The sequence below is a fragment of the Ips typographus genome, linkage group LG12, assembly GCF_016097725.1.
Source record: "Ips typographus isolate SLU linkage group LG12, UJ_Ityp_2.0, whole genome shotgun sequence".
Taxonomy (NCBI): domain Eukaryota; kingdom Metazoa; phylum Arthropoda; class Insecta; order Coleoptera; family Curculionidae; genus Ips; species Ips typographus.
The window spans coordinates 5,093,374-5,119,074 of NC_138433.1; positions in this window are offsets into that span (position 1 = coordinate 5,093,374).

Consider the following 25,701-nt stretch of genomic DNA (forward strand, 5'->3'; position numbering starts at 1 on the left):
TTTATAAAAATTCTAGAACAAGGAAGGAAATAATCAGTTTGGAACAGCTCTCATTGGTGGAACTAGAAAGGTTTCTTAAACTTATGGGCTCCTACTAAAATGAAGGAAATAATCAGTTTGGAATGGCTCTCATTGGTAGAACAAGAAAGGTTCTTTGAATTTTATTGACTCCTAGTAAAATGAAGGCAATAATAAATATTTTAAGGCTTTCAATGGTGGAACCACAAAGGTTTCTTGATTCTTATTGGCTCTTAGTACAATGAAAGGAATAATTAGTGTGGAACGGCTCTCATTGGTCGAATTAGAAAGGTTCCTTAAGTTTGTGGGCTCCTAGTAAAATGAAGGAAATAATCAGTTTGGAATGGCTCTCATTGGTCTAAAAAAAGTCTAATTGACTCCTAGTAAATTTAAGGAAGTAATTAATATTTTACAGTTTTCAATAGTGGAACTACAAAGGTTCCTTGAATCTTATTGGCATCTATAACAATGAAAAAAATAATCAGTTTGGAACGGCTCTCATTGGTCTAGCAAGAAAGTTCCCTAAATTTTATTGACTTCTAGTGAAATAAAGAAAATAATGAATATTTTACGGTTTTCAATAGTGGAATTACAAATGTTTCTTAAATCTTATTGGCATCTAGAACAATGAAGGAAATAATCAGTTTGGATCGGCTCTCAATGGTCGAACTAAAAAAGTTCTTTAAATTTATGGGCTCCCAGTAAAATGAAGGATTTTATCAGTTTGGAATGGCTCTCATTGGTCTAGCAAGAAAGGTTCTTTGAATTTTATTGAATCCTAGTAAAATGAAGGAACTAATGGATATTTTACGGCTTTCAATTGTGGGACTACAAAGGTTTCTTGAATCTGATTGGCATCTAGAACAAGAAAAGAAAGGTTTGGAATGGCTCTCATTGGTCGAACAAAAAAGGTTTCTATAATTTTATTGACTCCCAGCAAAATGAAGGAAATAATGAATATTTTACGGCTTTCCAGGGCGTTACAAAGGTTCCTTGAACCTTATTGGCTCCTAGTGAAATGAAGGAAATAATCAGTTTGGAATGGCTCTCATTGGTCTAAAAAAAGGTCTTATTGACTCCAAGTAAAATTAAGGAAATAATTAATATTTTACGATTTTCAATGGTGGAACTACAAAGGTTCCTTGAATCTTATCGGCTCCTAGTGAAATGAAGGAAATAATGAATATTTTAGGGCTTTTAATGGTGGAACTACAAAGGTTTCTTGATTCTCATTGACTCTTAGTACAATGAAAGGAATAATCAGTTTGGAACGGCCCTCATTGGTCGAATTAGAATGGTTCCTTAAGTTTATGGGCTCCTAGTAAAATGAAGGAAATTATCAGTTTGGAATGGCTCTCATTGGTCTAAAAAAAGGCTTTATTGACTCCTAGTAAAATTAAGGAAATAGTGAATATTCTACGGTTTTCAATGGTGGAACGACACAGGTTTCTTGAATCTTATCGGCTCCTAGTGAAATGAAGGAAATAATCAATATTTTACGGCTTTAAATGGTCGAAGTACAAATGTTTCTTGAATCTTATTGGCTCCTAGAACAATGAAACAAATAATCAGTTTGGAACGACCCTCATTGGTCGAACAGGAATGGTTTTTTGAATTTTATTGACTCCTAGTCAAATGAAGGAAGTAATGAATATTTTACGGCTTTCACTAGTGGAACTTCAAAGGTTTCTTGAATCTCTTTGTCATCTAGAACAAGGAAGGAAATAATCAGTTTAGAACAGCTCTCATTGGTAGAACTAGAAAGGTTCAATAAGTTTATGTTTTTTTTTATATTTTTAGTTTTGAATATATTTTTTTTGAACATAAAAATCCAAAAAAATAAGTCCAAAATTAGTTAGAAAATTTTTATTGGCTCTAGCGATTTCTTAGGACCTCCTGAGTCATATAAACTAAACTTGCATTATACAAATATGCCCGGACCAGGTCGGAAAATGACTGAAAATGAAATCCAATTTTTTCAATTTTCCCACCTGGGCGTATTTTTCCCCGGAAAATTTTGGGACAAAAATTTTTTGACTAAATCGGGTCGCTCTACAACCCTACGAAGTTAAATATGCAATTTTCCAATTTTTTTAAAAAAATTCCCCCCAAATTTCACCCCTGGAAAATTAATTTCCCACCCTATAAAAAATGTGCGTAATTCGTTTGTAGACATGCTTCTGATCGATGTCAGGCGCATTCGCAGCTTCCTTCCGGCGTAATCTTCAAAAATTCGATCCGCAAACCGGTTTTTTTCCCCCCCACTTTCAAAAGGGAGATGGAAAAGAGTTTAAATTTTGGCAGGTCGGTCTGCGGGAGACCATTTCTATAGCGACGGAGTTAAAATTTAGATATCCCAAAGATGAGGATTTATCCCCCCTTTTCAATCCCCGAGGGCAAAAAGGAAGTGGTGCCCCAAATCGTCCCCCCAAACTACGCCTACATCCCAAGGTACAAATTGATCGCATCAAGGTTTCTTAGGTCTCGGGCAATAAACTGTAGCCACCTTACGCGCTTGCGCAGAAAGTTGACCTTCGGGGGGGTCAGTAGATCGGTCATAGGGACCTCAAGAACCTTGAGGCGTCCTCTACGAAAGTTATATTGTGTCCGATACAAAAAAATGTGCAAAGGGGGGGGCTGGGGGGATGACCCCTCTTTCCCCCCCGACTCTTCTATATGACCCTCATGTTTGCTGGTCCTAGATCTAATCCCCTCTAAGTTATGGAGCCTCAAAGTGTTTGCCGCCCCCGGAAGGAAGGTTGCCGCCCCCCAATTTTGACACCAATTATTTTCTGGACACCATTCGGGCCCTGGACTAACACCTCCCCAAGGGACAACGCGTGCACCTGGTTGTAAAAAAGTTGCCACTCCTTGCCGCCCCCGGTGCCGCCTCTAAGTGGGAGCCACCAACGGGCCGTCCCAAGATTCCCCCCCATGCCAAAGCTCATCCCGATCGGTCAAGGGGTTTCCGAGTTGTGAGCTAAAAACAACTCGCGCATGCGTACAAAAAAATTCTTCTTTTCGTTCGAACGCAGTGCGCAAGTGGACAACAGTGCCGGGCTCAACTCGCCACCAAGTCATGACTCTACCGAGATACAGGTATAAACTTTGTGGGGGGAAAAACTAAGTCTTACATAAAAAGTTTTTGGGGACCTTAACATGACCCCCAAAATTGGCTAGAATTCCCCCATAAACCTGGGCACAAGCCTGTCTAATTAAGGAAGCAAGTAGCATTTTGGGGGGTTCAAAAGTTTGAACCTCCATAACTCCCGAACGGGTTGAGTCACCGTCATGAAACTTGCAGTATATAATAAGACCCCCCTCCTGCATCGATTCCCGGCAACTGCGCAGAAGTGCAGTAATGCGCTGCGCCGTTCCAAACTGATTATTTCCTTCATTGTTCTAGATGCCAATAAGAATCAAGAAACATTTGTAATTCCACCATTGAAAGCCGTAAAATATTCATTATTTTCTTAATTTTACTAGGAGTCAATAAAACTTGTTCTTTTAGACCAATGAGAACCGTCCCAAACTGTTTATTTCCTTCATTTCACAAGGAGCCAATAGGGTTCAAGGATTCTTTGTACCACAATAAAATTCAGATAACCTTTCTTGCTAGACCAATGAGAGCCATTCCAAACTGATTAAATCCTTCATTTTACTGAGAACCCATAAATTTAAAGAACGTTTTTAGTTCGACCATTGAGAGCTGTTCCAAACTGATTATTTCCTTCATTGTTCTAGATGCCAATAAGATTTAAGAAACATTTGTAGTTCCACCATTGAAAGCCGTAAAATTTTCATTATTTTTTTCATTTCATTAGGAGTCAATAAAATTAATGAAACCTTTATTGCTAAACCAATGAGAGCCATTCCAAACTGATTATTTCCTTCATTTTACTGGGAGCTCATAAAATTAAAAAACCTTTTTAGTTCGACCATTGAGAGCCGTTCCAAACTGATTATTTCCTTCATTGGTCTGATCGGATAAGAAATTTCCTCCCGTATAAGAAGCTGTGGTAATGTTCTACAGCTTTCACAACTGCCAAGAGTTCTTTACGAGTGACGCAGTAGTTCCTCTCAGATTTTCCCAACGATTTGCTGTAATAGCCAATGACCACTTCTTTGTTTTCAGGTTCTTGTTTTTGTAGTCTTTGTGAGACATATTATAAAGATACTCATAGTTTTGGATTAAATCTATGAGGAGCTCCTCCGTCTCTACACCTCCTATAATATATTTTTCCACTTGTGATTCCTCCATGCACGAGCACTAGGACACAACACAACTCAACTTAACAAAGAAAACGCACAGAATACCAAACCAAGGCCAGCCAAGAAAACGGTCGAACGACTGGAACGTGCCTTTTAATGATTTTGTGTTGACGTAAGAAATGTCAATATCATCTGATCTGTTTTAGCACTCTCATTGGTTGAATCGCGAATCACGAGCAACAGAAATAAAATTTGGTTAAATGGGAACAACAGCGAATAATCGCCAGCAACAATGGAAACTGCGAGCAACGCGATAACCGAGGATTATAAACGTATGCGTGCGAATCCCTATGTGTTATTTTCGGAATAGCGCCAATCACGAACAACGAATTACGAGCAACGGGAACAACAGAGTTTATAAATCCAGCTTAACTCTGGATGCAGTCGAAGAGTTTTTGTACTCACAAAACATTGACCGGGCATGCTAATTGATTTTAGTAAGAGTCACTAAATAAATCACAAAATATTCCCTAAAAAATCACCAAAACTAGAAAAAAACGCAATGGAATACAAGGTACGATACCAACATGGCCGATCTTTACTACGTGACCACGTGAAATACTACGATGATGCTATTGGTTAGCAACAAAATTTGTTAAGCCCCACGCATGCGTATTAAAATCATTATGGATTACAAGGTTGCCACGTTTTGTATTTTTACGGGTAAACAAGTCATTGTTGCTGGTACGGTTGCTCGACAACCGCTTATACAGTGCAGGTAAAAAGTTAAAATTTTCGCATTTTTGTTCGTGTTTTACGACGAAAGGGCTCAAGTTAGAGATCTGAAAAAAATACAGAAAACTAGTCCGTGGTAGGTACTACAACTTTCATTAATACGATTTTTCAATCAAATCAACCGTACAGGCGCAAAAAAATCAAAACCGTTTTCCCATGTTAATCTCCTATGTCCAGGGTGCTCTTGGACACCTGGTATAATAACATCATAACCAGTATACCTCAATAATATTGATATTGAATATTATTGCTTTTATTTTGTGAACTTTTTCGTTCAATCTTTTCAAGTGTTTAAATGTACCTTCTACTCTTGAGCAATCATATACTACTTACAATAAAATGATCTTCACAACAGTACAAGGAAGTTTTTGCAAATTTACGTCTTGCCAAAGTGCACCATGGTTTTCGAATTCGCAGATTTTTCGGCACAGGTAGAAATATTTTGGATGGCGAAACTTGAGAAGTATTATTGCAACACCATACAAAGAATTTTTTTAAATTCATATTTACAACTATTAGCATTTTATGTATGCAGCAATAAAAAATAAACGAATTCAAAGCCAAACCCGAAAACGGCAAAACTATAAACAGTAAAATTGGGTTAGGGTGACGTGATCTTCTTTCTTGACGCGTTATTAAATAAGTATCAACGTTGCCAAATAGCGAAAAACTGCATGTGACGTCACGGTTTTTTTAATGCTCAATTTCTCAGTTATTATAGCTTTAAATGAAAATCGCAAAACAGCGTCTGTAATAATTCACCGAGAGCTGTTGGAAACGGTATAAAAAAATTTGATGTTTTTCCTTATTGCGGTTTATGCGCTAAACCCCTAGCTCAAGTTGAACGCCTAAATTTGTTGGCTTAGAAGCGGTTCAAGAAACTAACCCAACTTATTCTTGAAAGAAAACGTAAACAAAGTAACTAATTAGCCAATTTAATGCGAATAACTTTTCACAAATAGTTTTAACCAATTATACGTCGATGCCCCGTCCGTAGATATTTGTATACTTTGTAGTATAGCCTCGTGCTCAACGGTTGGCACAAAATTTTAAAGAGAGGAAGAAAAGCATCTAACCTCACACCACCCCACCCATTGACTTATACCTTCATTATTAGTTTTTGTGCACTTCGGTTACCACGTGAGTCTTAACTCAAATTTGTACAAAATTTGGTAAGTAGCCCACTATTTTCATAATTTTTAGTGTGCTTTTTAGTTACAATGTCTCCAAAACGTCAAAGCGTAAAAGATCAAAATCCCCTTCAAATACTGCCATACAGAAACATTTGGAGGTAATTGAGAAATACATCTTAGATCAACGAACACGTAGTCCTGAATCCACGTACTCGCGACATTCTCGGACAAGTAGTCCAAAACGAGCACATAGCTCATCTCGAGAATCTGAAGCTAATTATCGGCGGGCACGTAGCCCACCTCAAGAAGAGGTTACTCATCAACGAAGACGAAGGACACCTAGTCCTCAGCCTTCAAATTCCCAACAAAATCGGAAATCTCGGGCATGTAGCCCATCCCAAAAAAGGACACATAGTTCTTCCACTTCAGAAGGCGAATACAGCTTTGACAGTTTGCAAGAAACCACCAATAAACCAGAGGAACAGGAAAACATTCTTTCCCTTCATCTAGAACCAGAGATATTAAAATCTCTGGGTGAGGATGTTACCTCCAAAATACTGGAGGGTCCTAATATCCATTCTAGCCTTGCTGTGATATGGAATAAAATATTAATATTTATACAGGTTCTTCTGCTTAATGCTGAAGTAGCTGCCGTACTTAATTCAGCCATTTTGGCATAATCATACTATTCTAAATTGATTTGAGAATACAAAATATATTTTTTTCAATCAACCATATTCATGGTTTAACCTCAGATATAAAATTTAAACCAACTTTTAATACATGTTATTTGTATCAAGCCGATGTAAATTATAATGTGAAATAGCAAAACGTTTACTATTCCACAATACGCGGACTCAAAAAAAAAAATGTGCAATATATTATTTTTTTTCGAAACCTTCGTGCAGTTAATAGTGATGTAAAATAAGTAACTAACGGTTACAAAGTAATCGTTACTAAATGGGACTTGAAAGTAACGAGTCTTAATTCAAAAAAAGACTCGTTAGATTTCATGAGTCTAATTTATAAATCTTTAGTAGGTGTAAATCTCGTCATAGTCGTTACAAGTTAAAACCGACACAAGATAAAACAAGTGGGTAATATGCGACAAGCATTTAGTAGAGACCGCCAGACCGCGGCGGGCGAACCTTAGGAGTTTAGGCAGGTCCAGACTCGTAAATTGGTAAATTCGTAAATACTAAATACGTATACGAGTATTTAGTCTTGCATTTGCTTTCTGTGGGCTTACGCGTGGTTGTGACAAAGTTTTTTTATACCCTATTTTTACAATTTTCGATAAAATGGATTCTCAAAAGAGAAGTGTTATTTGGCTATATTTTACAATTATGACAGAATCAACCGCAAAATGTAATTTATGTAAAAATACTTACTCTCACAAAAATGGAAATGTGTCAAACTTGAGGAAGCATTTAAAGACAAAACACCCTACGATAGTTCTAGATGAACTAAAAGTGAAAAGGTTGCCATTTGAAGAAACAAAAATGTTGCAAGGAAATTCAAATGAAATAGCATTTTGTTTTATTTTGTAGCTAACGTATATCTAATTTTTTTTTGAAGAGGTTTCAAAATCAACGGAACCGGCTAGTAGTGAAGGTTCCGCGAGGAGTGTCAATGCCAATACTCAGTCAGAGGCAATGGAAAATGATGTTAACATAGTTGTTGAGTCACGTCCAAAGAAAACCCTGTTAGAAAACCACTTTGTAAGAGGCAAGCAAATCTGCAAGGCTTCATATACAGGCCAATTTCGCTACCTCGAAAAAAAAAATTAATGACCTAATATTGGATATGATAATAACCGATTTGCAACCTTTTTCTTTGGTGGAAGATTTGGGTTTCAGGAATCTTTTGAATGAACTGGAGCCATCTTATATTATACCCAGTAGGCCAACATTTACCAAATCTTTTTTGCCCGTCCAGTTTGATGAAGCAGTTACGAAACTCAAAACACTTCTGGAAACTACTGAACATGTTACGCTCTCTACTGACGGTTGGACTTCAATTAATACAGAAGGATATATTGCTGTCACAGCTCATTTTATAACAGAAGAATGGAAGTTTTACCCTTGTTTATTGACATGCTTCAAATTTGAAGAGCGTCATACCGCCCAAAATTTGTATCAAGACCTGAAAAGAATCTGTACTGAATGGCATATTTCCGACAAAGTATATGCTATAACAACCGACAATGCAGCGAATATAGTTGCAGCTGTAAGATCTAGCGAGTGGTAACATATTCCCTGTTTTGCCCACACAATCTGATTGTGAAAGACGGTTTAAAGCTAATTGAAGAACTATGACAGAAAATAAAAAATATTATCAGCTATTTTCACAGAAGTTCTCAAGCAAACGCCAAATTTTTTGCTACCCAAATTCAGATGAATCCCAACGCAACACCCTTAAAACTAATTAATGATGTACCCACAAGATGGAACTCGACTTATCACGCAATAGAGAGGTTAGTTAGGCTGGCAGAATCTCTGGCAGCTACATTGGGTGTTCTGCATAATCCAGTTATTTTACCCACAGAGGAAGAATGGGCATTGTTACAAGAAATAAGCAAAATACTAAAACCTTTTGAGGTTGTGACTGTGGAACTTAGTTCAGAAAAACAAACAACTCTTTCAAAAGTAATTTTAATTATCAAGGGACTTATATCGTCGTTAGAGAGAATTAGACCTACAGTAATAAGTCAGATAGGTACTGATTTAATAGTCTCATTGTTGTCTTCAATATGCTCCCGATTTGGAAATCCCGAAAACAATATCATTATGGCAAAATGTACTTTTCTTGACTCACGTTTTAAAACGAAAGGATTTAGTAATGAAGATAATATAAAAGAGATTAAAAGGAATATTCAGGACGATATGATATCCATAATCAGAAAAAATCAACTACATGATAAAATCATCGAATCTGGACATGATATTACGATGGATTCTGAACAAATTCCCGATCATACATTGAACTCAATCAAGAATGATGACCCTATTTGGCAAGATTTTGATAGAGCGGTTAAGAATTCAGTTTTACTAATTCAAATCCTACCGCCACAGCAATGGCAGAACTAAGAATGTATTTGGATGATGCAATTTACATTGTAATAAAAATATCTTATAATATTATTATTTATTATGTTGTGCTATTAGTAGTGTTTTTCGTTCGAGTTTAATGTTCAAAATATGTTTACCAAAAAACCTCACCATTTTCAACCAATCAGATCGGTGTTTACCGAATGATGCGGCATTAATGGTGCTGTTCCTAGATTTTGGAACGCCATCTGTACTTTCTAACTCATAGAGTTGAGTACAGATGTCACCAGATGTTGCACACAACTATGTTTACCAATGTTTACAAAAAAAAATAATTAAAAAAAGTAACAATCATATTGCCATTTCTTTATTACCTTTGTTAATCATAAAAATGTTATCCGAATCTGTTCTTCTCTTCAAGAATAATATCGGCCTGAAGTGTAATTTAATGGAAGTAACTAACGCGTCCGAAGTAACGAGTCTAAAGTAACGAGTCTTAAAACCTAAAGTAACTAATTGGTCCAAGTCCTTAAAAGTAACGATACTTTCCATCCCTAAATTTTTGTCCCAAAATATATTTTTTCATCTCACCAAAAAAAATTAAAAAGTCTGGTGCTGTTTCAGGCGATAAATTTATATTTAGCCCACTTACCCCTGGAATTAAATATATCAAAAAGATTATTAAATTTTGTGACGCTCTTTTGTTGGGGATGCAAATGAAATACCCCTTTTGACACTAGTCTGATTTTAATTGCCTCGGGCGCCACCTGGTTTCAAATAACCGCGGAGCGTAAACCAGGAAAACGCTCCGTCTACCGGGGTAACTTTTAAGACAGTGGAAGAAGGAAAGCGGGCGCTAAGGTTTTGCAAGGCTGACAGGCCCAATGAAAGACAAAAGTAAATTTACAAGCTCACCGGGTCGTGTTTCCAAATAAACTAAACAGAAATTAACACTCTGACACACTTAACCAAAAAAAATATGACTACGGACCTAACGAACAGAACCAATCGGAAAAACAAAAGTCGGTACCCTAACGGTATCTTAAGTCTTAACAGAAACAAAAGCAAGTATAAATATGAGAGAGAGCGTGTAACTTTGTTTAAGTGGTCAATTTCAACCTAAAGCGTGTAAGTCGGGACGCGGGTGACAAAGCAGTTAAACGTACCAATAAAAGCGGTCAAATAAAAAGTGTACGCGTTAACGGTGTCCACGGCAGCTGTCCTGGCGGTCAAGAACAGGAGAAATTCAGAACAGGAGAAATTACGGTATACTAATTACTGGGGAAATCCGTCGGGTCATTACGAGTCCACGTCGGCTAACTACGGTGTTCTAAATACTGGGGAAAATCCGCCGGGTCGTTACGAGTCCACGACGGCTAACTACGGTGTACTAAATACTGGGGAAAACCAAAAGGAACGGACAGGTATTGCGGTATAGGTCCAGAACAGATGCCGTACCGGTACACGTGGTTGAATGGTACTTACTGCTAGTCGGATCTCGAGTCGGAGCAGGTTGACTGGTTCGGACGCTGACCGCAGGTGGAAGAGGCCGTTTGCCACGTGCAGGCCAGTTTTATTTCCTGCAATCTCCCACTCACCTACGTACCATGTATGGGGGACCGGAACCGCGCGCACTGCCACACACTGGGTGCCGGCAGGACGCCTTTGCAGGTTAACTGCGGTACTATAGCCGCTGAACATTCGGCCGCGTAAAACTTATTAACCACGCACTCATCAATTAGCGGTTTTCCGCGACACATCGCTATGACCCTAACGAAAAGTAACCGACGTCCCGAACCTAAACTGACAAGAACGGAGAAAATCCGACTGTTGGGACTTAAGTTATTAAAATGATGATTCCGGTTGATCGACTTAATTAAGAAAACGGTAAAACTTAGTAACTTCGTTACACACCCCCTCTTCGTACGGAAAAAAAAAGGCGTTTACTCCTTTTTTTTTTAAACAAAACTTTTCAAAACAGACGGCCTTATCTTTAAACTACCCGGCAACTCAAGAAAACAAAAACTTAACGGCTTAACTCTAACGCTACGGTTGACAATAGAATCACAAAAATAAATCACAGACTCGATACAATAAAAAAAATCACAGATTCTACAAAAGTATAAAAAAAAATAAATTTTCCACTCGGAGCAAACAACTCCCCTTAACCTAACTTAACCTAAATCGCGGAACCGCACACCGCACACTCTTCTCACTGTCGGTATCGGCTACCCTTACTGGCCCACCCTCTGGAACAGCTCTCATGGTCCGGAGACAACCACCGAGCCCGTCTGGAGCTCCGTGCCCGGTTTCTGAAACCCAGACTTTCCGGTGGAAAGCGGGAACGGAACGTTTCTTGACCAAGATCGCATTGAACACCCCGAGAAATAACCCGGGCATGTTCAGGAGCAATCCGTGGCGGCGGCAATACCTGACGCTCCTCCTCAGAAAACCAACACGGACAGGTTTTCGCCAATCGGCCCAGACACCCACAGCGGGAGCAAAACAAAATTTGCGGTCTCGAACACAAACTTCTGTGGTGGCCCTCTCGGCCACATTTCCAACACAGTTTCCGACTTCGGACGGGCAGGAATAATGGACGTTCTGCTGGATCCTCGGGCGGTACAAATGGTACCGGAATCGTCGGTCGAGTCACGACAATGTCCGAGTAGGGCATCAAAAGATTCTCAAGCGACGTCGCACGGCTGTCAACGAGCTTCGGTGGCTGCTGACCTGGCGTGGTGGTGTTCTCCGGAACGGAAGGAACGGTCATATCGTCGGCGTCAAGCACAGCATCAAGCAGGGTATCGAACCCCTCGGTTGCCATTAGTTCCAGTACTGGGGAGTGAGCCATGCCTTACAAAACGGAAAAAAAAAACAATATGAGCCACTAATAAGCGAGGTAGCGAGCGGGTGTACAAAACAAACAAAATCAAGGGCGAGCGGAGTTATGGGCGGGGACGGAACGTAACAGGCAGACGGGACGGTTAGAGCGGCAGAGCCACGTGAACGCGACGGCCATCCCGGGTAATTAAATGACGGCGGCAGCGGCGCCCAGCCGGATGTCCTGGAGGGCGTAGACTTCGGAGCTTTGCCACCAATGCTTCCGACCAGTCCTGTTGGTTGGGGGTTGCGGCTACTTCCTCTGCAATGGCCTGTAAATCCAGAACGGGCACCCCTCCTGCCGGCTCGTACGGTTCGTTCACGGCGGGTGCGGCCTCAACACTGGAAGACCTCGGGAGGCTGGCAGAAGAAGTATCCCCTGCGTTGGTAGTGGCGGACGGCGGTGACTGGGTAAGGTCAATAACCCCTACTACGACCGACGCACTCTCTGGTTCCGTACGTCCCAGTACCCCCAAAGGGAACTCGTCGTCGGTACACGTGACGGACGCATGACGGAGGGGCCACGGGAATCGGGATTAGCGCCGGCAACTCCCGATAGACCCGGTGCGGTGGCTCCGGAAACAGTTCTTCCGCATGAGCCGCCGCCCACCCCAACCTGGCCAGGTTATTGGACCAGTGAGTCCGGCTGTGGTATCCGGTTCGTGCCGGTTTCAAAAGCACGTCAGAGATGATGTTAACCCGACCCGGTAGTCGGGATTCCGGGACCGGACTGATTGGGCGATGTGGCGGATCCTGGTTGACTGCCACTCTCTGCAAAGGGGCCATTAGCGCCCGTGCCTCCCGCCGTATTCGGTTCATGCGGGTCTGCGCAGTGTTTCTCTGCCCCGCAAAATGGTCTCGGATGCAGATGGCCGACGGATCAGCAGGGGCCGAAAACGGAGGCTCCCCCGGTAAGCGCCGACGGGACTTTGGTATGCGCTTGCGTTCGGTCATCTAGAATAACGGTAACAGCTACGGTCGGTACGGTAACACATACGGCTTACGTTACGGTTGCTAACGGTTGTCACCCGCCCCAACTCACAGCGTGGTTTACACGCGGGCTTCACTAAATTCGGCCCCGTCATGCGCCGCTTTTAAGTCTTTAATATGAATACGGCGCAGAATTTTACCGGTGCAGCTTTTAATGTCATACACCACCGGAGAAAGAACCCTAATCACGGTGTAGGGCCCTGAAAACTTAGGCGCTAGCTTTGAGGCGAAACCCCGGACCGCTGAGGACAAGGGGTTTTCACGCCGATAAACCTGATCTCCCACATGACACCGCCACTCTCTTCTCCGCAAATTATAATGCCGGCTTTGAGTGGTGAACGCCCGACCCAGATTTAAACGGACCAGCTCATAAATATCATTGAGCTGTTTGAGCCGGTTGCTGTGCTCCCCAATATCGGAGCGCTGGGGTTCCCTTAACGGGTCGGCGTCGTCTGGTTCCGGTCTGACAGAACGGTATAAAGCTTTTGGTGGCTCTAACTCCCGACCAAAATTCAAGTAAGCCGGCGTGTATCCGGTGGAGTCATGTTGTGACGTGTTAACGGCAAACAGCAAATCGGGGAGCAGTACGTCCCACTTACGGTGATCCCCTTCGCAAAACTGGGCGATCATGGTTTTGAGGGTCTTATTAGCTCGCTCGACGGGGTTGGCTTGGGGCGTATACGGTGGAGTTAGCCGGTGAGCAATGCCCAACTCCGCAAGCAATTGTTTAAACGGTTGGCCGGTAAACTGCGTGCCATTATCGGACAAAACGGTTCGTGGGCACCCAAATCTAGTTATGACCTCGTCGTACAAAGCCTGGCTTACAGCTCGAGCCGTTGCTTTTCTAATTGCTCGACATTGTACCCACTTAGTAAATCGGTCTTGAAACACTACCAAGTAATTGTTCCCTTTTGCAGAACGGGGTAACGGGCCAACTAAATCGGTACAGACGGTTTCCCAGGGGCGGTTATTTCGTGACGGTTGCATGTACCCAGGCGGTGCTTGTTGCGATACTTTATAACGCTGACAAGAAGGACAATTGCGGACGTAACTTGCAATATCACGCATCATTCCCGGCCAATAATACCGCTGGGCTATGCGGACGGTAGTTTTTGCAATCCCAAAATGCCCGGCGGCCGGTTCATCATGGTTTTGCCGAAGAATGGCCGCCCTAGCGGTTTTAGGGACGCAAAGTTTCCACGAACTGGCAGACTCTGCCGACGTGACTTCGTTTAAATCCCAAAAATGGCGGTAGAGACGATTTTCTTTGACACAGTAGTCAGGGAAATTTTTGGGATTCGCTTCGACCGCCGCCATCTTAGCGCTATACCAGGAGCACGGTTCAAAATTTCCGATCAGCGCTATGGATTCGGGCGGATCGCCAACCGAGTTGGACGGCACGGGGTCCCGAGATAGAGCGTCAGCTACTTTATTCAGGATCCCCTTTCGGTACTTGATTTCGAAATCAAATTGTTGGAGATAAATACTCCAACGGGCTAATCGGCCAGATGTAACCACCGTAAGGACTGGTGATCCGTCACCACGGTAAAACGGTAGCCTTCAAGGTACGGTCTCATTTTTTCGACTCCCCACACTATTGCCAAGCATTCTTTCTCGGTCACCGAAAACTTTCGTTCAGTAGCTGTCAACGTTCTGCTAGCATAAGCGATAATGTGATCGCCATTGGAATCATGCTGTATTAATGCAGCACCTAGCCCATGATCCGACGCGTCTGTTTGTAGTACAAACGGCCGGGAAAAATCTGGACAAGCCAAAATTGGGGCTTCGGTTAAGCACTTTTTCAGCTGCTCAAATGCATGCTGCTCGTCCGCTGACCAAGTCCACTTCACTCCCTTCTTTAAAAGTCGGTTTAGAGGAGAAGCAATTTTGGAAAAGTCCTTGACAAAACGGCGGTACCAGGATGCAACACCGAGAAAACGGCGAACGCCTCTCACGTTGGTCGGAGCCGGCAGTTCCTGAATAGCCGACACTTTTTCTGGATCGGTACGGATACCACTGGACGTAACCAGGTGGCCCAGGTAACGGAGGGATTTCCGACCAAATTGACATTTATCCGGATTCAGGCGCAAGTTCGCAGCTCGGAGACGACGGAAAACCTCGGACAGATTGTCGAGATGTTGTTCAAAGGTTTCCCCAAGAACAATAATGTCGTCCAGATACGCAAAACAGTACGGATCCATATAGGGGCCGATGACTCTATCCATTAATCGTTGAAACGTAGCGGGAGCAGAGTGTAAACCAAATGGCATGACTTTGAATTGAAACAAGCCCATGCCCGGCACCGTGAATGCGGTAATTGGTTTGCTAGCTTCATCAAGAGCTACTTGCCAGTAACCCTGTTTCAAGTCAATACTGGTTATATAACGGGCACGGCGGAGTTTGTCCAAGATTGCATTAATAAATGGTAACGGGTATGCATCTTTTCGAGTAACGTCATTGACTTTTTGGAAGTCAATACAGAAACGGTGTTTACCATCCTTTTTACGGACAATTACCACAGGGGAACTCCACGGACTGGTTGACGGCTCAATAATACCGTCTTGCAACATCTGCTTTACCTCGGTATTAATAATCTCCTGCATACGAGGATTGCGAGGGTGATAGCGTTGCTTAATCGGCTCGATTTGCTCCAAATGAATGGTATGTGTGGTTAGTGGAGTTACGCCTCTAATTCGGTCAAACTTTGGAAGTTCGGTGTTTAAAAACTGTTGCAGTCTGGCATTTTCGGTTTCGGTTAACGTTAGAGGCTCAGGCGGTTCAATGGTGCTGACTGGACTAATCTTTTGCGGTATACGGACTGGTCTGCGGCTAACTATTCGTACAGCCCTTGTCTGCAAATTTACTTGAAAAGGGTGTTTTCCTAGTAAGTCCATACCAAGTACGATAAATACGGTTAACCCTGGTAAATAGTGCAACACCTCCGTTACAGTCAGGTAGCCCTCAAAAGTCAGTTTGACCCTGAAAGCCTCGGTAATATCCACCTTACTACCGTTTGCTACTTTAGCGTTCTCAACAGTTGGACGGAGAGGTGGGCAGCCGTGCTTAAAACACAACTGTCGTACCACGGCCCCTACGTATGAACGGGCGGCACCAGTGTCTACTAATGCCATAAATTCTGTGTCAAACATTTTGACAGAAATGTGGGGTCGATTGTCAGTGGTCAGGAAAGCATTCAGGGCGGTGACTGCTGGTATATCAGCAACAGATGGCACTGGGACGGTCGGTATGGTACAACTAGGCACAGAAACGGTCGGTACGGTAATGTTAACTTTGTCGGCGGTATACTTGGGTATGGTATAACAGGTGACAGGAACAGGTGGTACGGTATGACAGGTGACAGGAACAGGTGGTACGGTATGACAGGTGACAGGAACAGGTGGTACGGTATGACAGGTGACAGGAACAGGTGGTACGGTATGACCGGTGCCAGGAACAGGCAGTACGGTATGACAGGTGCCAGGAACAGGCAGTACGTTATGACAGGTGACAGGAACAGGTGGTACGGTATGACAGGTGACAGGAACAGGTGGTACGGTATGACCGGTGCCAGGAACAGGCAGTACGGTACGACAGGTGACAGGAACAGGTGGTACGGTATGACAGGTGACAGGAACAGGTGGTACGGTATGACAGGTGACAGGAACAGGCGTTACGGTAAAGTTAACTGGAGTAACGGTCGGTACGGGGTTTAACGGCGGAATGGTATTTACAAGGGACGGCTGACAGGCGGTAACTGTCAAAACAGGGTGGGTCGAGGCGGTTACGTCGGGCGGTTGTGCTTTCCTCGCATTATCACAACGCCCTTTTAGTTTTCCGGCCGTGCACAATCACAATGCCGAGACTGTACACCTGGTTTCCCACATCTGGAGCAGAACAGACGGGACGGACGCGTACATTCTGTACGGAAATGCCCGGTCTCTCCACATCTCCAACACATTCCTCCAGGATTGCCCACGGGAGCACCTTGACGGTTTTCAGTACGGGGTGGGTGTTGAGGTGACCTGCTGTGCGTTGTATTGAGGAACTGGTTGTTGCGAGACTGTCGACTCCCCTCAATTGACCGTGGGCGGCCTGGTACGGTAACCCGTGTCTCGGGTACTTGTCGTGACTTTATGGTCGGTTCCTGATGACTATTCACTCTAGTAAACTCAGGTTGAGGGCGGTAACTACATGCCTCTGCCTGCCTCACCTCCTCTAAGAGGCGTTCGGTCTCACGGGCTTTCTGTGACAGAGTTAACACGTCGTAAAAGTCGGTCGGCCGCACCATCTGTCTTAATTGTGGTGTCATATTACGGTACAACCAACGTAGCTCCTGTTCGGGTGTAATACTCCCATGCCGGCGGATCATAGTTTGTAAGTCTGTAAAGTACAGACTGACAGATTCCCCTTGTTTTTGCAATCTGCGGCTTATCTGCGCCTCAAGATCATCATAGTAATCCAGAGGGTAATAAAAAGTACGGAAATCAGCCTCAAATTGCTGCCACGTCGCCCAACGATGCCGGTTGTTTCGGAACCACAGTAGCGCATTACCACGCAACACCATAGGTAATTGCGGCACTAGTAAGTCTGGATGGATTTGGTTGGCGGCGCAAATTTCCATTAATTGCTCCAGGAAAGCAACAGGGTCGTCCTGTTCATTAAAATAGACTTTCCAGTCCTGAGCGCGAAAATACATGGGTGTTTGCCGGTGCAGGGTCGGCGTGGGTTCCAGCAGACAAGGAAGTGGCTTTGTTGACGCCTCATTGGCCGTGGTCATGGGCGGCACCCAGGGATAAGTTACCGGTAAAGTCAGCGATAAAGGGAGGGCTCGGGAACCGTGAATCGGTCGTGTGGGGTGAGCGGAAGTGAACGTTACGGCGGTATTGCAACTGGGGATTGGGCGTGTAGTACCCCACGTCGATGGTGTTGTAAAAATGGGGGCGATCGTCGTAAGAGACTCGGTAACTTTAACTACTACGGTAGTCGGGGGTAACGTTACTGTGGTAGCGGTCGGTTCGGTATTTACTGCAGGAAAAGTAAATGGTGCAGTTCTGACTATCGGGGTTGATTCCCCACCCATTAAGTAGGCAATTAAGCGCTTCCTTAATACCTCTGTGGTGCCACTGGTGTCTAATCCAATCTTGGATAGTTCAACTATCAACGCGTCTTTCCTGAGCTGGCAAACGTACGCAATTTTGAAGTCCATCGGTTCGGTGCCGCCAGAGAAGGCGGCTGCACTGGTGGCGGCGGTGACGGTTAACGGTAAACTATCTTTTTGATCGGTATCCATGACAACCCAGGCTACACGGTATATTTAAACTCGGGTAAAAAAAAACAAAGCCGGACTGGTTAAAGACAAATTTTTTTAGTGGATTGCAAAGCGGGGATCAAGCTCGGTTAGTACAGTTATCCTAAGCTATTAACCACAACAAAGTTACACGTTTATATTAAAAAGGGAGAAGAAAAAAAAAAAAAAAACGGTTACTTGAAACACTGTCAGCTCAAAACTCAAAACGTAGTCCCTGCTCGGGCGCCAAATTTGTGACGCTCTTTTGTTGGGGATGCAAATGAAATACCCCTTTTGACACTAGTCTGATTTTAATTGCCTCGGGCGCCACCTGGTTTCAAATAACCGCGGAGCGTAAACCAGGAAAACGCTCCGTCTACCGGGGTAACTTTTAAGACAGTCGAAGAAGGAAAGCGGGCGCTAAGGTTTTGCAAGGCTGACAGGCCCAATGAAAGACAAAAGTAAATTTACAAGCTCACCGGGTCGTGTTTCCAAATAAACTAAACAGAAATTAACACTCTGACACACTTAACCAAAAAAAATATGACTACGGACCTACGGTGGTTAACGAACAGAACCAATCGGAAAAACAAAAGTCGGTACCCTAACGGTATCTTAAGTCTTAACAGAAACAAAAGCAAGTATAAATATGAGAGAGAGCGTGTAACTTTGTTTAAGTGGTCAATTTCAACCTAAAGCGTGTAAGTCGGGACGCGGGTGACAAAGCAGTTAAACGTACCAATAAAAGCGGTCAAATAAAAAGTGTACGCGTTAACGGTGTCCACGGCAGCTGTCCTGGCGGTCAAGAACAGGAGAAATTCGGGTGCTAGCTACGGTATACTAATTACTGGGGAAATCCGTCGGGTCAATACGAGTCCACGACGGCTAGCTACGGTGTACTAATTACTGGGGAAAAATCCGCCGGGTCATTACGAGTCCACGACGGCTAGCTACGGTGTTCTAATTATTGGGGAAAAATCCGCCGGGTCATTACGAGTCCACGACGGCTAGCTACGGTGTACTAATTATTGGGGAAAAATCCGCCGGGTCATTACGAGTCCACGACGGCTAGCTACGGTGTACTAATTACTGGGGAAAAATCCGCCGGGTCATTACGAGTCCACGACAGCTAACTACGGTGTTCTAAATACTGGGGAAAATCCGCCGGGTCGTTACGAGTCCACGACGGCTAACTACGGTGTACTAAATACTGGGGAAAACCAAAAGGAACGGACAGGTATTGCGGTATAGGCCCAGAACAGATGCCGTACCGGTACACGTGGTTGAATGGTACTTACTGCTAGTCGGATCTCGAGTCGGAGCAGGTTGACTGGTTCGGACGCTGACCGCAGGTGGAAGAGGCCGTTTGCCACGTGCAGGCCAGTTTTATTTCCTGCAATCTCCCACTCACCTACGTACCATGTATGGGGGACCGGAACCGCGCGCACTGCCACACACTGGGTGCCGGCAGGACGCCTTTGCAGGTTAACTGCGGTACTATAGCCGCTGAACATTCGGCCGCGTAAAACTTATTAACCACGCACTCATCAATTAGCGGTTTTCCGCGACACATCGCTATGACCCTAACGAAAAGTAACCGACGTCCCGAACCTAAACTGACAAGAACGGAGAAAATCCGACTGTTGGGACTTAAGTTATTAAAATGATGATTCCGGTTGATCGACTTAATTAAGAAAACGGTAAAACTTAGTAACTTCGTTACAATTTTAATATAAATTCAGAGGTTACCCTTGATTCTAAAATGGTTGGATGTTGGATGTCCTCTCGTAAAAATGTAATTGCATCTGCTACACTTCTACTGATAGTTTGAACAGCTAGTCTGACTTTCATGACCTTCCTGCACCATTGAAAATACCTACTTCTCAGCTTGGTAGCAGCATGAAGTCCTTCAACATTTTGAAGTTTCGCCAAGTGTGTAATAAAATCCCATTTTATAGGCTCTTGATTTTCTAATACTTTCATGGCACCAAAAAAATTTCTAACTAGCTTTGTCATGTGATAAATGTCATAGAAAATATAAACATTTTCTTTTGTTACAGGATTTTCAAACAAAGTTTTTAAATTCTTGGTTTCACTTAGTTGAGCCAAGTTGCTGACCTGCACTTATGTTTGCAACTGCACCATCAAATATCAACGATTTTAGAGTGACAAATGTCATTGATGCAAATATTGCAAGCACTTTTTTATTAACTCTGCTTTGTCGCTTGCTGTGAGTCCGCTTGTTAGAAATTATCCTACAGGGACTTTCCAACACTAGTTTAAGCATACCAACATAAAAACAATTGCCTCCTTTGCCTGGGGTAACTCATCAGAGTCAATATGACCACCAACATCAATGAATTCCGTGAAGCGCAAACCATCCCATTCAATCCTCTTCGTATTGCCATTTCGTCCATGACCAAATTACGTAACAAGGTTTCCCCAGTTTTCGACGACTTGCTTTGCAAAGTAACTAATGCCTCTTGGGTGAACCCAGAACTATCATCAACTGATGTATACCACTTGGAAATTGTTCTTAAATGAGGGAGTTCACCATTTGATTCACCAGCTCATATGCTCTAGGGGAAAAAATTCCAAGCTTAAATCAAAAGCTCTAAGTTTAGGTTCATATTTTTGGGTAGACTTTTTAACATTCTCTCAAAAATATGTGCAGCAGGTCCATCAAGTGAAGCATAAAAAAAAACAATAATATTTTATAATTTAACTAGTGTTGGTTGATTATAGGAAAATACCTTAATAATTGAAGCAGCATTTTCTGATATAGACAAATTTTTTCGGAAATAATCCAAAAGACCTTTTAAACTTTTGACCCGTTTTTTTAGATACCTTACATGGTTTTGTAAAGTTCTTATTTTTAAGTTTTTTTGCTTAATCGTAGATTGAAATTGTTGGAGGTTTTGTGAAGAGAGTGGCAAAGTCATCACTAGACAAGTCTCCAGGGTAGATTTTCCTATATAAAAAAATTTATAAATTATATATAAAATAATAATTTATTACAATGTAAATTTTAAAACATGTATTAATATAGGTATATTAATATACAAAACAAATGTGTTTAAAAAATACACATAAAAGTGTTTTATAGAAGACGTTCATTAATAGATAAGCTAGGTTAATTGGGGTACATGCTGTTATTACTTAATATGGTTTTGCTTATATCAAAATGAACAGAATTTTGACCTTCAATTTTTAAGACATTTTTAGAATGAAAAAATCCTCCACTGGTTTAATTATTAAGCCTATTACGTTTTTGTTTTATTTAAGTTCATGGCAGAAAATATACGCTCGACAGTAGCGCTGCTATGTGGCAAGGATAAAATATTTTTGACAAATAAAGACAGATTTGGAAAACTTGTCATCGTTGAAAGTTAAAGTGCTATTTTTAAGCAATCTAAACTCCCTATCTAAGCTATTGATGTCACTGAAAAATTTTGAAGGTTACAACCGCGATACTGAAATACAAAAGTTATTATTAATCCGGGCATATAAGCCGTGGTCCAATGGAATTTGTTCCTGACGTTTCGTCCACTTCTGCGGCGGACATTATCAAAGACGATGACAACGGTCGAAGTGCTCTTCCGTACCTCTCGACGATGACTGGCTCGACTGCTGGAGCGTCGGTCGTATTTATACCCGTAGAGGGTTGCACATGCGCACAACGGTCTTGCATCGGCACGCACGGTGTCTGGCGCAAGACATCTACACCAGTTGGAGGCTGCAAATGCGCATAACGGCTACGCATCGGCGCGCAAGAAGTCTGGCGCAAGGTTTGTTTCCACTCCGGATCTAACAAGGTGATCTCTTCCTTTCTATTGATGATGTTCTCGTGCTTAAAGATCTCAATGGCTTCGCTAGTTAATCTAGGATAGTAACGTTGTGATCGATCCAGAACCTCCACCTCTTCAAAACGAATATCATGTCTGTGCGATTTCGTGGGGTCTCAATTAGTGATTGACTGACCACTACCATCAATGAAACCAATAGACGGCATTTGTTTGAAATAACTGCTGTAATATATTCAGGTTTGTAACTTAATGATATAAACGTACAACGTGCTATATGCACACTTAATTCTCTTCCAATCTTAGGTTAGTTAACAACAAAACGTCTTGCAAAATCGCGGTAAATTTAAAACATCAAAAATGACATACGTCAACGTCAAATGTCGCACTGACGTTAGCACAGACCAAACATCCCGCCACCCTTGAAAGGACGCACTTTCAACCAATACTACTATAGTTCATTGTCTACACCTTCATCACCTCGCAACGGCAACACGCAAATCTTCCGTACGGCTCTTCTAAAGGTACCTTCACTAGTGCTCACTTCAACCACCCGTACTATGCCATCTTCTCCTGGAAAGGTTCGTCTTACGATGCCCATCTTCCATACCATGGGAGGTAGGTTTTCTTCCTTTAAAATCACCACGTCACCTTCTGAGACGTTATGAGTAGTGTTTTGCCTCCATTTAGTTCTTCCTTGTAGCGAATGTAGGTAGTCTCTGCACCAAGCCTTCCAAAAGTGTTGTATTAATAATTTCATGTGCCTATATCTTGACACTAATGTGTAACGCGACTCATCGACTGTAACTTCAGGTAAAATTCTTAGAGCTCGACCAGCCAGAAAATGACCAAGTGTTAGCATTTCTAAGTCATCCTTATCCTCAGTAAGCCTCATAAGAGGTCGTGAGTTAACAATAGCTTCTATTTGAGAAGTAATTGAATATAATTCCTCAAAAGTTAAGTTTACGCCTGTTATTATTCGTTTTAGATGATGTTTAAGTAACCTTACCGCGGATTCCCATAAACCCCCAAAGTGAGGAGAACGCGGTGGTATGAAATGCCATTCTATATGATTATCAAGTAAAAAACTTCTAAACAACGGATCTTTAGAAAAGTCAGCAATTTCGGATAACTGTCTATTGGCCGAAACAAAATTACCAGCATTATCAGAGTAAATTTCGGAGCATAAGCCTCTTCTAGAAACAAAACGTTTGAATGCATTTAAGAAGCCTTCAGCTGACAGGTCACTAACCACCTCAATGTGGACTGCCTTAGTCGAAAAGCATATGAAAATACAAATGTAGGCCTTAATTAATTTTTTATTACGTAACTTGCTATCTTTAATCGTATAAGGTCCTGCATAATCTACTCCACATATCATAAATGGTAAACTTGGAGTGACTCTTGATCTAGGCAAATTGCCCATTTTCTGAACTATATCGCGTGGTTTTACTCGAAAACAAATCACACACTTTCGCAGTACATCACGCACACAACGTCGCCCACTAAGTGGCCAAAACCGTGTACGAATATTAGATAAAACTGTTTGAGGTCCTGCATGAAGATCCTTCAAATGAGTATCCCGAATTAATAGTGTAGTGAAATGATGTTTTGAAGGTATTATAAAAGGATGTTTAACTTGATAAGCTAATTCAGAATTTCCAATTCTACCTCCTACTCGAATTAAACCATTTTCATCTAAGAAAGGGTCAAGAGAAAGTAATTTACTGTTTTTAGGTAAGTTATTTCCCTTATTTAAAATGTTAATCTCAGATCGAAAACACTCTACTTGAATAAGTTTGACAATTAATATTATAGCATTATCAATTTCAAAATTTGACAATTCTCCAGAAATTCTTGTTTGATTTCTATTTAGAGTATTATGTTTGAATCTTAAGATATATGCAGTCACATGTAAAAGTTTACCCATGGTTGAGAAACGTGATATGAATTGATTTGTTTCATTTATATGTTTACTGATCAAAGAAGTAACAGTTTTAAGCTTTATTTCTGGAATTTCAATCATCTTTAAGTCAAATTTGGATTGTGGCCATTTACTTGGATTTTGTGAGAGCCATTCAGGCCCATTTAACCAATTTGACAGTCTTTCAGACTCAATCGGACTACATCCTCTAGAAATTAGATCAGCGGGATTTGACTCTGTGGGAACATGTTTCCATGAAGCTGACCTTGTTAAATCTTGAATTTGTACCACTCGATTTGATACAAACTGCTTTAGATTAGCTGGCTCATTAGCAATCCAAGCCAGTACAATAGTCGAGTCAGACCAGAATGTGGTACTGTCTATTTTTATGTCAATGCTGTCAATGACGCTCTTATACAGCTTGGCCGCAAGTAGAGCACCACACAGCTCTAATCTAGGTAGTGTTACTGTCTTTAAAGGTGCTACTCTTGACTTAGCACATACTAGTTTGACTAAAACATTGCTATCAATATCAGTAGAACGTAAGTAAAGACAGCCTCCATAGGCTGCCATGGAAGCGTCACAAAAACAATGAATTTCAACCCTAACAAAATTTTTAATTAAAAACTGTCTTGGTATTTTCATGTCACTTAAAAATTGTAAATTCTTGTAAAACTCATTCCACGCTAAATAAAGTTCGTTAGGAATTGGATCGTCCCAACCAACTTTAGAGAGCCAAAGTCTTTGCAATAAGATTTTTGCTCTTATGATAAAAGGGCCGATCAACCCTAAAGGATCAAAAATTTGACTTATAACGGATAACATTTTCCTCTTTGTCAAAACTGAAATTTCTTCTATTTTAATAGAATAACAAAATATATCGTCTCTGGGCTTCCATAAAATTCCTAAGGTTTTAGAATCTTGACTATCTTTGATTACATATTGATCGCTTACAGACTGTTCCTTTGAAAGAAAATAATCCATTATTTGAGCATTGTTAGAAGTCCACTGACGTAAATTAAACCCAGCAGAAGCTAAAACCTTTGATACTTGTTCAATGAGTGACAATGCTGATGGAATGTCTGAACAACCCTGAAGCCAATCATCCATATAAAAATTTTTATTAATTGCCTTTGCTGAATCAGGATGTAAAATTAAGTTATCCAAAGCCAATTGTTTTAAGCATCTGGTTGCTAAAAAGGACGCAGAAGAAGTACCATAAGTAACGGTGTTTAATTTAAAATGGATTAATGGTTGAGAAGGTTCAGTCCTCCAAAGTATCCTTTGATAAACCTTATCGGGTTCATCAACAAGTACACAACGATACATCTTTGCAATGTCTGAAGTAAAAACTATATTATGAATTCTAAAGTTTAACAAAATTGAAATCAATGAACTCTGAATGCATGGCCCTGTTTTCAGAACATCATTTAGTGATAAATTAGAAGTTGTTTTACAACTTGCGTCGAAAACAACGCGGTATTTTTACCTTAATGAGGATTGTTTCATAACACAATGATTTGGTAAGTAGTAATTGGGGATATCTATTTCAGCTGTACTTGAAATAGGGCACATATGACCTAAACTTTCATATTCCCTCATAAAA